Genomic DNA, 15,604 nt, shown 5'->3' on the forward strand with positions numbered 1-15,604 from the left:
GCTCTCTCTTGATTCCTGAGATTATCATTAGAGGAGAGAGCAGAGCAGAGAGCAAAGAGAGGCCACGTGGAGGAGGCCAGGAGAAGCAGCTAAGATGGTGGAGTGCTATGTGAGAAGCCAGTTTGTGCAGGGAGAAGGAAGGAGATGGGGAACAGAGGTAAATAAGTCTGATGAGCTAGAAACCTTTGATTCTAGGAAACTGGGATAAGTCAGTAGCTTTGTGAGCACTGAATGTGAGTGAGTTTTGAGCCCAGTGTGTGTTTTTACTTGCCCAGCAGGTGCAAGCTAGGATTAAAGATGATGGCCCACCAGTTTTTGGCTCAGTTGTTTCATTACCGACTGTCCGAATCCAATGCAAACCTACATGGGCCAGGCAGCAGCGATGGTGGCCTTGTATACTGGCTTTACACATACTCACACAGAATTCCTCTATGTTTTGCAAATATAACTTACATCGTTCTTACTTTCTTTTAAAGAGAAAAGATTCTCATCTAAGAACTCTCACAATCGTCTACCTTTGGGTAATGGATTTGTTCCTGAAATGATCCTGCTCTTCAGGCCTGGTGCACAGGTCCACTCTGAGTCAAGTGTGAAGCTAACTCAGCCTAAAGCATGGGACTGAGAAAGGAAAGGAGTGATTGTCCAAAAGAAAATTTAAGTTCAGATAAATTTAAAAACAGTGGGGAGGTATCAATACCACTTTGAGCTGAGAATGTAAAGATGAATCAACGTTACAAGCCAAGAAGCTCATGCTGCTTGGTCAAGGAGACAAATATACAAATAAATGCACACAATATTGCATATTAAGTGGCATTATAAAGATATAGTTCAAAATAAATTCACAACAAAAAATATTCACTTTGATGCATTTCAACCTAAAATATCTTTTTGTATTAAATCCATAAAATACTTATTTCTGCCCTCCATTCAAAGCAAAATAGAACTAGATAATGATCACTTATTTTGATTTAGAAATTCTTTTTTCTGTGAAGTGGCTGAAAGACTCCAGTATAGACTGTCTTGGGGTTAAAGGGTAAAATGTCTATTACTTCAGTTCTACTTCTGAACACCTATTATCTCCAGCCGTTCTACTAAACATTGGAATAAAAGATGACCCTTGCTTTCCAGAAGCTTAAAGTTCAGAAAGGCCGCGGTAGATAGCTGCCTCAGTTGTGGGGCTTTTCCTCATTTATGGGTCCCAGAGCTTATTCTTCTCCTTGACTTCACCTATTTCTCATTTTCTGTCAATGCCCTGCATGCTCTTGGCACCTATTTTGTTCTGAGTTCTGTGTGATATGTATCTTCGTGGTTCTTAATTCTGGCCCTGATATTTTTTTCTCTGACCTCAATTCTTCATGTACGGTATAGTATACTGCTTTGCTTCTCCAAATGTTTTTGACTGACAAGCATGGACCCATTTGTGTGATAATGCTTCTGAAAGCTCAAACCAGAACTAATCAAATAAACATCTTATTTTACATTTTTACCACAATAACAACAAACTAGAAAGTAAAAAAAAAAAAAATTATAAAGTCCTTTGCCGACTTTAATATATATGCTTTTATGTCCAATGCTATTAAGTTTTTATGTAATAAGTTATCAGACTAAAATGAAATAAAAGTTAGATAAATTAATAAAAATGTTAAAGTCACTTTCATTAATATTGGCAAATTGCTCTTTCAAAAGAAGAACTAATTTCTACTCATACCCATACACTAGGAAAATGTTTTACCTTATTACTTATTATTTGTTATCACTTGTTTCAAATCTTTGCAGAGTTGAGAGGCAAAAGATATTTTAACTAGTTTTAATTTATAATTATTTAATTTTTTGTGACAGTGAACATTTCACCATAGGTTGAATATATAGTTGGATTTTTTTCTACATTAAATGATTAAACGTTTAATGTTCCTTTTGTTTAAGTATAGATTATAATTTTAGCTCTGATTTTTACCAATTTATAACTATACTAACACATAAATACTAATCTACTATCTAATATATTTATTATAAATATTTCTCTATTTTACTTTGTTATCCTTTATCTATATTATTTTATTTATTTTTTGGTTTAAACATAAACATAAAGATATTTAGATCTTTGGATTCATGTCTAATTCATCTTCATATCATGGTCAAATGAAGCATAATGATGTTTGTGTCAAACAAAAATTATGCACATTTACTTATAAATGTTTAGTAAATAATGGAGATAATATGAATATATACTAAATAAATGCTTGGATTTGCCATAAACACAGAAAATGACAGATATAGATAAGAAGAAGAATCCACTGCTTTAGGATTGTAAAGGTAACATATTACCATTTTTTTTTTTCATATTACCATTTTATCTACTACTAAACAGTATAATTTGTATTTTGACCAAAGTGAAGGACAAGATGTCTATTAGGCTCTGGCTGTTTGGCTCAGTAAGTCAAGTGTGGGCCCAGCATATGGACGACGTCCCAAATTCCATCACCAGTCAGGGCACACAGAAGTGACCATCTGCTTTTCACCTCCTTCCCCGCCCCCTTCTCTCTCTTATCCCCTCTCGCAGACTGAGTATCTGCCCCAGATAGGATTGCTATTTCTATCTCCCCTCCCTTCACTTAAAAAACAATGTCTATTTAATGTAGATATTCACATCATTTCAAAAGAATTTGCCCTTATTAGGTTGCAATTGTGTTGGCATTTTTTATATGAGCCTTTTCAATGATCTTTCTTGTGTCTTTAGACATTTAAACCACTCTCATCACAATTGCCTCCTAATAATTTTGAATTTGACTGCAGTATCTATGTTAATAATGTTAACAGTGATTAGGTGGATAATTCACCTGTGGTGGTATTCTTCCTGACAATTCAGCCATGAAGCCATAGAGGCAGAGTTATCAACTAGGCCCTGAGGACTAACAATTACCTTCTGACTTTTAAGCAACATTGTATTTTTACTTGTACCTTTTAGACCTACTGGGATATCTAATGTATAATTAAAGAGGTTGGTAAACAAAAGGTGTTTCTTTTTCCTAAAATTAAAGAAATTTAAGAAAAATGTCTTCCTCATTGTATTCTTGAATTATTGTTTAGATTGATCAGTTTTATCAAACTAAATAAAGGAGGTAAACTGAGGTCAGTTCAAACTGACAAAAACAGCCATTACTCAGGAATAGTAAATAAACTGTAATTCCAGAAATGCATACTGGAACCAGCTCTAGGTAAATTTGTAAATTTGTTTCGGGTTTGTAAAGGAGTGCAAAGAGAAGGAAGTCAAACCAGGAACCTAGCAGGAAGTTCACTGTCTTGAAGATCAGGAGAGATTCTTGAGAAATGTTTATTGGTCAGGAGATAAATTTTAGTATTCTGTTAATCAAACGTTTAATGAAAATCAGTCCCTTGTTTCTTCAGTTTTATTCTTCGAAGTGTGCATGTATGATATTTTCCCTTTCCTATCCTCCTGCTCCATTTCAGATTGAAGTCTTCTCACAGCTTCTATTCAATTTAGCGTCATGGCAGGTAGAGTACTATAAATTTAACTTTCATATCTAGTACTGTCTATCACAGCTTGCTTTGAGTACTAAAGGAGATCAAGTTGGAAAAAAGAATTTCAGTAAATTTCAAACTTTAGGAAACAAAGAAGAAGAAAATTGAGGTAACCAGTTATATTAGAGAAATCTAATAATGGCAGGAAAGCACATGTGGATATGCAAGTACCTGTATCCAGCTTCTCAGGTAAAGATGTAGGCTGAGAATTAGGAGTTGTAGAGTGGGCAAGGCAAGGTTTCTACTAAATAGTTGGGTCTTTTGAAAGATAAAAGGAGAGGGGGATCTAATGGGGGTATACCGGGCGCACACACTGGGCCCCAACATCTTAAAGGCCCTGCAAAACCCCAACTTTACACTTTTTTCTAATGTAAGGGACCCAATATTTTCTTCTGTGCCTTGGGCCTCAACTGACCTTAATTTGCCTCTGGGTAAAAGGTTATAAAGCATGTTTCAGAAATGACAAATCCTCTCTTAAGCATATTATTCCAATGACCAAAAATATCAGTTAGGGCATAACAGATTGTTCTCTATGCTAAATTGACACACTATCCTCACTGCAAATTATAGGAAAGAGAGACACATATAGCTATTTGTGTCCATTTGAAAGTGAAAGAAACAATTGTTTTTCATATGTAAACACAAGCTTTGGAGTAATGCCACAGAGCAATTTTTCAAACAGGCTTTGTAGAACAGCCTTTGAAAATCCATCCGGTAATAACTAATGTCTTTAGAAAACCAAATTTGCATCAAAGGAGACATTTGTTTACTATAAACTCTCCTCATGATACACTCCTAGCTGTCACCATCTTCCTTGTCAAAGATTCTTTGAAGTGGCAATTGTTAACAGCCAGAAGGTTTTGGGCCTTGGAAATTTGCTATAGTGTTTCTTATCAACTGAGTTCTCTCTGGAAGATCAAAGGAGTTATTCACATACAGATCTCATATATTTTAAATGTTAAAAAAAATGTTATTTCCTCTTACTAGCTTACTTTACAACTAATACTTAATAAGAACAAAGGCTTAAACATTATTTATATAAATACACAAAGTACACATGAAGAACAAAAAAGTATAATAAGGAGAGAAATTTTCAGTATTCTTGTCTTCTGGAGAAAAATGAAATATAAGTGAACATATAAATACGACTGTCAGAAACAAGATACTGAGCTTAACTTTGATTTGGAGTGTAACTTAAAAATCATAAAACAAATATGCATTTAAAAAACACAAAATAAAACTTAAAAATTACTTTCATTGAGATGCAACTGCCTTAGCCAGATAGCTTGGTTGCTTAGTGCAGCATCTCAAAGTACACAGGTTGCTAGTTTAATCCCCAGTCAGGTTCATACAGAAACAGATCTATGTTCCTGTCTCTCTCTCTCTTCCTTCTTCCCTCTCTAACATCAATACATATAAAAAGAAATTTCTTTTAAATAATGCAATCAGGATTTGGGTAACTTTTAGTAGAATGTTACTCAGGATATGTCACCTCTAAAACTCTATAAGGTCATTAAGTGGATTTTTGCACAGATTTTAGGTATAAGCTCAAGTTCGTTTTCAACCACAGATTTTGGCTTCACAGTACTGACAGAAAATGTGGCTTTCATGGTTTCCTGTAGGTTGTTCAAATTGTGAACTGTTCCAGGAGTTACCATATGTGTTGGCATGGCTCTCCAATCCAGTTTTGAAGGACAAACTAAATCTAATGTAAAACCTCTGAATGTGAGATTGAAGTGTATTCTAAAAATAAAATTTAAAAAGTAAAACAAATAAATTTAGCAGAAGTTTTTGTAGCTTTCAGACTGAGAGAGAGAGGAAGATGAGAGGGAGAGGAGATAAAGAGAGTCTTAAATTCTTGTTTTCCTAGATAATAACATTGAAATTGTAGGAATACAAGAGGTTAGAAAATATAGTAAATATAATTTAGTAATACAGCAGTGGCAACCAATTTAAATTATGCTTTGTTTTCTTAAACACTGGACCATTTGACTTGGGTGTTTGAGGTTAATATGAATCTTACTTGTTCTAAATCAATGATTATACATTTCTATATGAAAGCCCTGGCTCAAGGAATATGAAACATATTCAATTTTTATTCTTTATTCAAAAATAAATAAGATAAATTTAAAAACCAATTTCAAAATCTCTAAAATAATTCTGGAGTAATAACGTTTAGAATCTATATTATATACAAACCATGGAACCACATTAAATACAAAATGAGGTCCAAATGTGAATCAGTAAGATATTATTATGCATTTAAATACAGGTGAGAACTGACTGATACTATGTTACGTCCACCTCCCCAAAATTCTCCTTAAATAAACAGTGCTACTGTGTTAATAATCTAAGGAAGGCAGATTAAAAGGCAGAGTAAGTCATTAATTAAGCTGAAAGGGATGTAAAACACAAGGGAACACCAAGACACTCTAATAGCTAATCAACTGTTAAATTCTCAATTTCTGTGTGATGGAAAGTGCTATGCTTGCCCCTTCCTTTCTCCTTGATCTACTTCTTTGACTTTGACTCATTGTTCCTCCACCTCCTTAGCTAAGAAAATAAAACAGAAAAATTAGAAGTATAATATTGATTTACTATTAAAAAGTTTTCCATTAAAAAAACACAACATTTTAAGTGCTTAGAAGCCATATAGAGCATAGGTTTTAATAAGACAAAGATATCTTCTGTCTTTGAAAAAGAAAAATTCATTGATAATTTCTTTCACTATCATCATCATCTTTATTAATATTACTATATCATTGTTATTCGTCCTCAGGAGATCTCCATAAAACAGTACATTTGATTTATCAAAATTTGACCAAATGATTATAAGTTAAGATCAACAGCTTTGAAAGCCATGACCTTTGTTTTCCCATATTTAAAATAGAAAAATACCTACTATCAATCTTGATTAAAAATTATATAAGTAATGTATTTAAGCACACTTTGGTAGGCTGTATTATTCTTTACCATATTGAATGCTTCTATGGTAAGGAAGATTTATTTCCCCTCCCCAGTGACACCAGGCCAATGACATAGATTTGTTTCTGCCTGTCCTAATTTAGTAGAATTAATGTGTATCATGTGTGGGTAGAAGTTTTGAAAAAGCATGTGGTTATCCATTATATCTCTTTTTTATTTTCCAAAAGATTGATAATGATAGGAGAAACTGAAGAGTTAGACATTCAGCTGTAATAATAACAGCTTTTAGTTATAATCAATAGGCGTAATGATTAATGCCAAGTAAAAAGCTCAGTTCTAGATGCTAGGTACATGAATTGGCCTACTCACTTCATTGAGGCTACAACCATCCACCTTTGGGCCCAAGGCCCAGGACATCCACAAACAAGATGGTATTGAAACCCTGATGCTTCAAGGACAAAAAGCCTGTTGCAAGGATGTAAATAAAGAAGTACTGGTTAACAGATGAGGAAATTCTAACAGAATCCCTGAAATGCAAATTTTATCTAATTAACTTCTCCTAAAGCTTTTACCTATCTCTTTCTTTCCCTTATAAAAAAAGGTTGGCTGAGATGAAATGTTGTCTGGTTTTTGAGGGGTACTAAACTATCATCTTCTCTGATCAATGGTCATCTGAATAAAGTGCCCAAACAGATTCAATCCTTTTCTCTACTTACTTGGCTGAGTGGTGACACAGCACAAATGCTGATAGTTTTCAGGTTTCAATAACACCTCAAAGTCCATCAGCATGGTACCCTAGTGAAGGTACTGTAGAGCAGAGTTGCAGCCAACTTAGGGTGGACATAGGGCATAAATAAGAAATAAGCTTTTGCTTATGCAAAACAGTGAGATTTTAGATATGTTATTGTGTCACACAATGGGCCATCCTAAAAGATATAAACACTTAGCACATTTCTGGTGCATCATAAACACAAGAACTGAGGTTATTAATAATAAGGAACTTTAATAATTAAATTTTCTTCTTTGATATTTTATGAGAAGGAAATGTACTTAAAATAAAAAGTTATTGTTCAGATTACAGAAACCTATTAAAACAATCAAAAGTTAACTCCTGGATGTGACAAAGATTCTTTATTTGACCAAACTTCAGTCAGGCTCCTCTGATTTACCCTGTAATATCCAGTTTTAGCAGGAATCCTACAAAGTCAATTTAGTTTGACTTCCTCACCATTGATAGCTGATCAAACTCTTAATACCCAGGTGATATCTGGTCACAATAGCCTGCCTTTAGCAAGGATTCCATTGTCATTCAGCCAAAATACCTCCATCTTAGTAGTTCCCTCTAGTACTTTAACATGCCTCTATTTCTTCAGTCCCACATTTACTACTTAAGCATAAATCCCTACCAATTCTATTTAGAACAAGCCCAATATTTGGAATTGAGCACAATTTTTTTTTTCTGGAGTTTCTCTTCCCCTACTGCAATACATTTTTAAATAAAATATATGTTTACTGTTTTAACTTCTGTCTGACTCTGTTTGTTTGTTTTTTTAATAGGTATATGGTGAGTTCAGCAAGATTAGTTCTAATACCAGATAGTAAATTTTATAGATGAACAAGACTTACCATGTAATTTTAAATACTTCACCTATCTTATTTTAGCAATAAAAAAAACCTGACATGTCAGGAGCTGATGAATTTTGCATTAAAAAATAAATAGCCTGACCAGTGGTGGCACAGTGGATAGAGCAACCACCTGGAACAATTATGTCTCAGGTTCAAAACCCTGAGGTTTCTGGCTTGAGTTCAGGTTCACCAGCTTGAGCACAGGGTTGCAGGCTTAAGTTCATATGGTCACTGGCTTGAGCCCAAAGTTTCTAGCTTGCTGCCCAAGGTTCCTGGCTTGAGCCCAAGATCACCGGGTTAAGCAAGTGGTCACCGGCTTGGCTGGAGTTCTCAGTCAAGTCACATAAGAGAAGCAATCAATGAACAACTAAAGTGCCACACCTACAAGTTGATGCTTCTCATTTCTCTCCCTTCCTCTCACTCTCTCTCTCTAAAATAAAAAAAAAAAATGAAAAAAAGGTCAATAATCCATCTTAAATTATTTTTAGATGAACAGTGTAAATAATGATCCACACTAAAATATAACACTGTCTACCTGTTTATGCTAAAGAGTAGGAAGGGTATCAAATGCTACACATTTATGAATCATTAAAAAAGGCTAATTATTAAATATTTATTTTCAAAAGTAGGGATTTAGAAACATATTTTAGAAAGTCATGGTTTATATGTAGTACTATTTTTATACCTGTGGTACCTTTTCTCAATGTAGTTGATAAAGTATAAAGTATGACAAAACAGATAGCTAGATAAACCACACATGTGAGAAATTCAGGACAAGGATAAAAAACAAGCAGACTAGTTTTATTTTCCAGTGAGGACATAACCTCAGTGAAGTCTTATGGACAGTTATAGGTGTTGGGTCTCATTGTAAATACATGAACAAAGGTGAGGGTTTGAGGTACAGATGGAACAATTTGCTGCAGATTTTTTTTCACCCAAAATAAAAGGAGAAACCAGAAAATATACATCAAAATACATAAGTCATCTATTTAATAGCAACAGAAAACTGAGAAAACGGCAAAGACTCAAGAGTTAAAACCTTTATTACAGAAGAATATTGGAGAGCTGGTAAAATGATCTACAATAAGTTATATGGAAGAGATGGAATTGCACGCTTAGCAAAGGCCAAGAATTCAGACAGCATGTTTGTGCATAAGAACAGCAAAGTTGGAGTGACAAGCTTGAAGACTTGCAGAGCCTCACTGAAGTGTTGGCTGATTCTATTATTAGAATATTAGTTTGCCTCTAGAAAAACCGTTTGTTCAAGGTATTAAAAACATAGCTTAAGAGAACAGGTGGCTGTTTATGCATTTTTTTTTCCTAATAATTTTTTTTTACACTTGGCAGGATTCAGTCTATGATTGACTTTCATTGTAACATATCACCTGGTAATAAACTTATTATGCGTTGTAAATATAGAAGGTAATGATAGCTGCTATCTTTTGGTAAACTTCCAACTTTCAGTCAGTAAACACAGCAGAATTTGTAACCAAGGGCAATGGATTTTCTATCATTTCCAATGTCTGGCTTCAAAGTTTGCCATGGCTACTAATATTAAAGAAGACTTAGACTTAGAAGTAGAATAGATCAATTTGGTCTATATTTTATTGATCAAACATAGTCACATGGCCCCATACAGAATGAAGGATAATAAAAAATATTATCCTATGTTAGACAATGCTATATGGCACAGCATAATCCTTAGTAGAAAGATGTAATTTTCTGCACTGGCCCACCACTCTGATCATACTATCTTTGTAGTTCCTTCTTCCAGCATCCATCCATTCATACTCCCTTTTTTTCAACAGGAAAAATATCCTCAAGCCCATCTATGCTGTTTGCATTAGTGCAAGTACAGGAGGTCAATACCTGCATTTGTTTTAATAATCACCAAAGTCTTTTATAAGCTGTATCATAGTTTCATTTGTAATACAATTTCCTAAAAAAAAAATTAGTGGAAATGTTTTCAGTTGTTTTTTTTCCTGTCAAATTCATGTGCCAGTATGACACTGAATACGTTCTGAGACATAATTCTTAGACTCATGGACAGAGATAAAAGTGGTTACCAGGGAGAGGGGTTGTTAGGAAGGGGTGGGGAGAAGGGAGTAAATAGGCACAAATATGAGAGGACAGAAAATGATTTGACTTTGGGTGATGGGTGTACAACATAATCAACAGTTCAAATGCTATAGAAATATTTACCTGAAACCTATGTACTCTTATTGATCAATATCACCCTGTTCAATTTAATTTTCTAAATAAAAAATAAAAATTCATGTGCCAGTATGATAATACTTTTGAGACATAATTCTCAATTTTTTTATATTCTATTATTTTCTCAACCTTAACATTTCCCTTATGAGTGAATTGTGGCTATGTTGTGAGAAAATAAAACCTTTTTTTTGAGAAATTATTTATTTCTCTTTTATTTTTAAGAATAAATTTACAAGGTATAGAATGCAAAGGTGATATATTTCTTTCAACATTTTATTTTTTAAACCATTTTTTATTTTTCAATTACATTGACATACAATATTATATTAGTTTAATGTGTACATCCCAGTGATTAGACATTAAATAACTTACTAAGTGATCATCCCAATAAATCTTAAACCCATCTGACACCAGACATAGGTATTAAAATATTACTGACTATATTTCCTATGCCATACTTGACATCCTCATGACTATTCTGTAAGAACTAATTTGTACTCCTTAATCCCTTCAAGTTTTCTCCCATCCCACAAACCTTCTCCCATCTGGCAACTGTCAAAATGTTCTCTATATCTGAATCAATTTTTGTTCTGCTTCTTCATTTATTTTGTTTCATTTATTCAATTTTTGATAGAAATATATTCATTGCCATTTTATTGTTCATAATTTTTATTTATTTATTTATTTTTTTGAAAGGAGAACCTTTGACATTTCATGCAATACTGGTTTGATGGTGATGAACTCCTTTAGCTTTTCCTTGTCTGGGAAGCTTTGATTCTAAAAGATAGCTTTTCTGGGTAGGGTCACCTTGGTTGTAGTTTCTTGCCTTTTATCACTTCGAGTAATTTTTACCACTCCTTTCTGTCCTGGGCTGAGAGGCCTGGTGTGAAGTTGAGACCCTTTGCTCCTAAAAGGGGATCTCCACAGCCAAAATAGCCCTCTTGATTTTAAACCGCCACCTGTTGGGACCAACGAGTTCTGTGTCTCCAACCCCTCCTAGAATTCTCTGTGACTTTTAAATTCTTAGTTCTAGGACTTCGACTGAGCTAGATTTCAAGTGGTTCTGAATTATGGTTGTCTGTAGTTTAGTTGTAATTTTGATGTGGTTGTGGGAGGATTTGAATATCACATTTACCCATGTCATAATCTTGACCAGTAGTATCTCAACACTTTAAATATTTCACTCTACTCCCTTCTTGCTTGTATGATTTCGGAAGAGGAGTTGGATACAATCTGTATCATGGCTTTTTTTGGCTTATTTCAGAAAATTTTCTTTTTCTTTGATTTTCTGTAGTTTGAGAATATGCTTAGGTATATATTCCTGGGATTTTTGACATTTAACTTGCTTGGTATGCTCTGAGCTTCCAGGATCTGTGGTTTGGTGACTAACATTTATTTGGGGAAATTACTGTTATTATTGGTTTAAATTTTTCCTGCATTCCTTTCACCTTTTTTTCCTCTGATATCCCCATTACTAGTATGTTATACCTTTTGTAGTTGTACTACAGTTCCTGGATAGTCTGTTCTTTTTATTGTCTTTGCTCTGTTTGCTCTTCAGTTTTTTGTTTCTATTTATATATCCTCAAGCTCAAAGATATTTTTACTCAGCCAGTCTACTAGCAGAACCATCAAAGACAGTTTTGTTTCCCTTACTATATATTTTTTATCTTTAGCATTTGTTTGATTATTGTCTTTCTGGGCTCACAGTGTCCATCTATTCTTGTGTACTACTTTTACCAGGAATGCTCTTAGTGTATTAATCATACATTAATTTGAATCATACATGTTTCAAATTATGTTTTTGTTTTTTTGTTTTGCTTTTGGTATGCTTTGTAATATTTTTTTGATAATAGGATATTATGTATAAGGGAAACAACTGTTATAAATAGTCACGTAGAAATGTAGAAACAAAGTATGAGGTGAAGGGAAGTATTCGATACACCTGTATTTAGGTTTCAGTCTTTTTGTGAGCCTTTGCCTATAGCCTATGAACTTCACAGGTGTTTTTCTGCTGTTGTTATTGTGGGTTTTTTTCTTTTTCCCTTAGATGCAACAAGATTACTAGAATAAGCTAGAGTTGGGTATTTCTCTTCCCCTAGGTCATTTATGTTCTAATAACAGCCCAGAAGGCAGATTCTGATTAATGAGTTTCTTCTATGGACAGACATTGTTAGAAGAACAAAGTATTTTCACACATTTCAAACAATTTTTTTTTTTACTTTTTTATGCTGTAAGGTGGAGAGGAGTTTTTTTTATCTACATGTTAATCTAGCCATGCCTCTATAGGTATGATTCACAATATTATGGAGGCACCTTACGCCTGGGTTTCCATGGTGTTTTTTAATTCTCAGTTATCCACACAGAGCCTCCAGAAATTGGTCAATTATAGTTCAGGTTTTCTAGCCCAGCACTGATTTCCATAGTCATTTCCTTTCATGAGTCTCTGCTCCAGTGAGTTGTAACTCCTACACTTACCTGTCTATCTTCCCAATGCTGAGGGCAGTGGTTTGTTCTGCATCCTCAACTCTCTTACAGGTCCAAGAAAAGTTGTTCATTTTCAGCCTATTCAACTTTTTATTTCTTGTTAGACAGAGTGATGACTTCCAAGTTTTTACATGTGGATCCCAAAACTAGCGGTCAAGAATCACAGTTTTTGCAAAAAAGAAAAAGACAAGTACCATATGTGAAATCTAATGAACCAAATAAACTAACAAACAAAATAGAAACAGAATCATAGATATAAAATACAGACTGATAGCTATTAGAAAAGATGGGGTTGAAGGGATGGGTAAAAATGGTGAAGAGATTAAACAAAGAAAAAAACTCAGTCACAAACAACAATATGGTGATTACAAGAGAAGAAGTCGGGTGGGGAGAGGTAGAAGAAAGTGAAGGGGGGTAAATGGTGATAGAAGATTTGCTTGCAGTGATGAACACACAATACAGTGCACAGATAATGTATTCTAAAATTTTACACTTGAAACCCATATAATTTTATCAATTAATATCATCCCACTAAATTCAATAAAAATAAAAATATTAAAAATCACACTTTTTCATTTTTAAAAACTGAGTCTTACTGAACCTTGTAGCTCAGACACTTCATATTCATAATTTACTCTTTGGAGGTTAGACTTATTTAATACTAAATTTTCTTATTTTGTAAATCTCCAAATGTATGAGTAATTTTGATTTTGATTTATTTTGTCTTGCAAACCTGCTGATCTTTTTTCTTTCATCCTTTCTTTCTTCTTTTTATTTCTTATTTCTTTATTTTTTTTTTTGTGGCAGAGACAGAGAGAGTCAGAGAGAGGGACAGTCGGGAAAGGAGAGAGATGAGAAACATCAATTCTTCATTGCGGCTCCTTCGTTGTTCATTGATTGATTTCTCATATGTGCCTTGACCGGGGGGCTACAGCAGACCGAGTGACCCCTTGCTCGAGCCAGCAACCTTGGGCTTAAGTTAGTGAGCCTTGCTCAAACCAGATGAGCCCGCGCTCAAGCTGGTGACCTCGGGGTCTCAAACATGGGTTCTCCACATCCTGGTCTGATACTCTCTCCACTGTGCCACCATCTGGTCAGGCTCTTTCTTTTTTTTAAAGCAAGAAAGACAGACAGACAGGAAGGGAGAGAGATGAGAAGCATCAACTCATGTTTGTGGCACTTTAGCTGTTCATTGATTGTTTTTTTATATGTGGTTTGACAGGGGAGCTCCAGCAGAGCCAGTGACTCCTTGCTCAAGCCAGGGACCTTAGGCTTCAAGCCAGCAACCTTTGGGCTCAAGTCAGCAATCATGGGGTTATGTCTATGATCCCACTCTCAAGCCGGATGAGCCCGTACTCAAGCCAGTGACCTCGGGGTTTTGTACCTGGGTCCTCAGCATCCCAGGTCAATACTGTCTGTGTCCATTGCACCATGGCATGGTTAGTCATCTGCTGATCTTTTCTTAAGTGCATCTTTTTTTCAAACATTTTGCTAAATACTACCAGTAACAGTCAACAAATATTGACTTGTGTTTTCAATCTATTACAATACAGTCTCTGTAGATATATGGTCTACTTCTTAAGTAATCTCAATCAGCTTCACTAAATATTTTACCAGTAGATAACATGATGTAGTTTTTGGAAATGGCAGTACCAATTAAATACTAATTTCATACAGTTAAAATAAATATAGTTGATAAAAAAAATTATGCCCTCAAATTTTAGTGGTTTGCCACAAGAGCTCATATTTGCTTATGTAAATGTCAATTAGTGGTGGTAATGCTCAGCTCAATATAGCCATTCCGGAACCCAGTATGGCGGAACCCAGTATGGCAGAACCCAGTATGGCATCATCACTATGTAGTCCTTAAAGTCATCCTAATTTTAATATATAGCATAAAGAAGAAAGAGGATGACAAATTACATTTGGATTCAGGCTTGAAAGTAAAATATACTTCATTTTTGCCCACAATTTATATGCACTCACATGGCTGCAGAAGATACCAAAAGACAGAACATGTAGAACAACTCCACCCTCCACTGTGGAAGGAGAACACAAATCCTTGTTGTGCAGCCAGATATTTTTCCTTACACCCCTGCTTATTTCTTACTGCCAGATGTTACTGATATTGCTCAAAAATATCTTTACATTTTCTTATCAGTCAAAAAAATAAAATAAGAAAAGCTAAGTGCTTAAAGTGAATGTGTGCTGTCGTATTCTGTGGGCTTCCAAATGCTAAGACCAGTTGCTACTATACATTCTATGTCACAAAAGAAGGAAAATAGAGAAACACTGAATCATACAATATATAAAATATAACTCTTTTTAAATGTGAGTTCAGGTTGAAATTCCATCATAAGACTTAATTCAGAATGCCTCAGCAATAAATAAAAGATTCATTGTATTTATATAGTATTCCTCAGTGTGAGTCTGCTGTAAAAAAGCATTAATAAAAAATTTGAACAATATAGTAATAGAAATGTTGCCTGCTGATGTCTTTGTTCAGTCGAAAATATTCAACCACCTAGAGTTGCTATGTAGACCTTTCAGGAATCCTCTGTCCATTTTAATTTTCAATAGAATGTTACTAGTGGCAGTAAATTTGCAGTGATTGCTCTGAGAAAGAACTGAATTACAGATAGCCTATCTGCTCTTAAAAATCAGACCCACATCATTTAAAAGTTAGCTGTACCGAGGAAGAAATACCATTTTCTCTTGGAGGTTGATGATTCTAAAGCAGAGAGTATTTGAATAAAAAAAATCTTTTCACTTTGGAATAAAGTGGAACCCCAAAATGTCATTGATAAAGAAAATA

Source organism: Saccopteryx bilineata, chromosome 6 (assembly GCF_036850765.1).
Source record: "Saccopteryx bilineata isolate mSacBil1 chromosome 6, mSacBil1_pri_phased_curated, whole genome shotgun sequence".
Lineage (NCBI taxonomy): Eukaryota > Metazoa > Chordata > Mammalia > Chiroptera > Emballonuridae > Saccopteryx > Saccopteryx bilineata.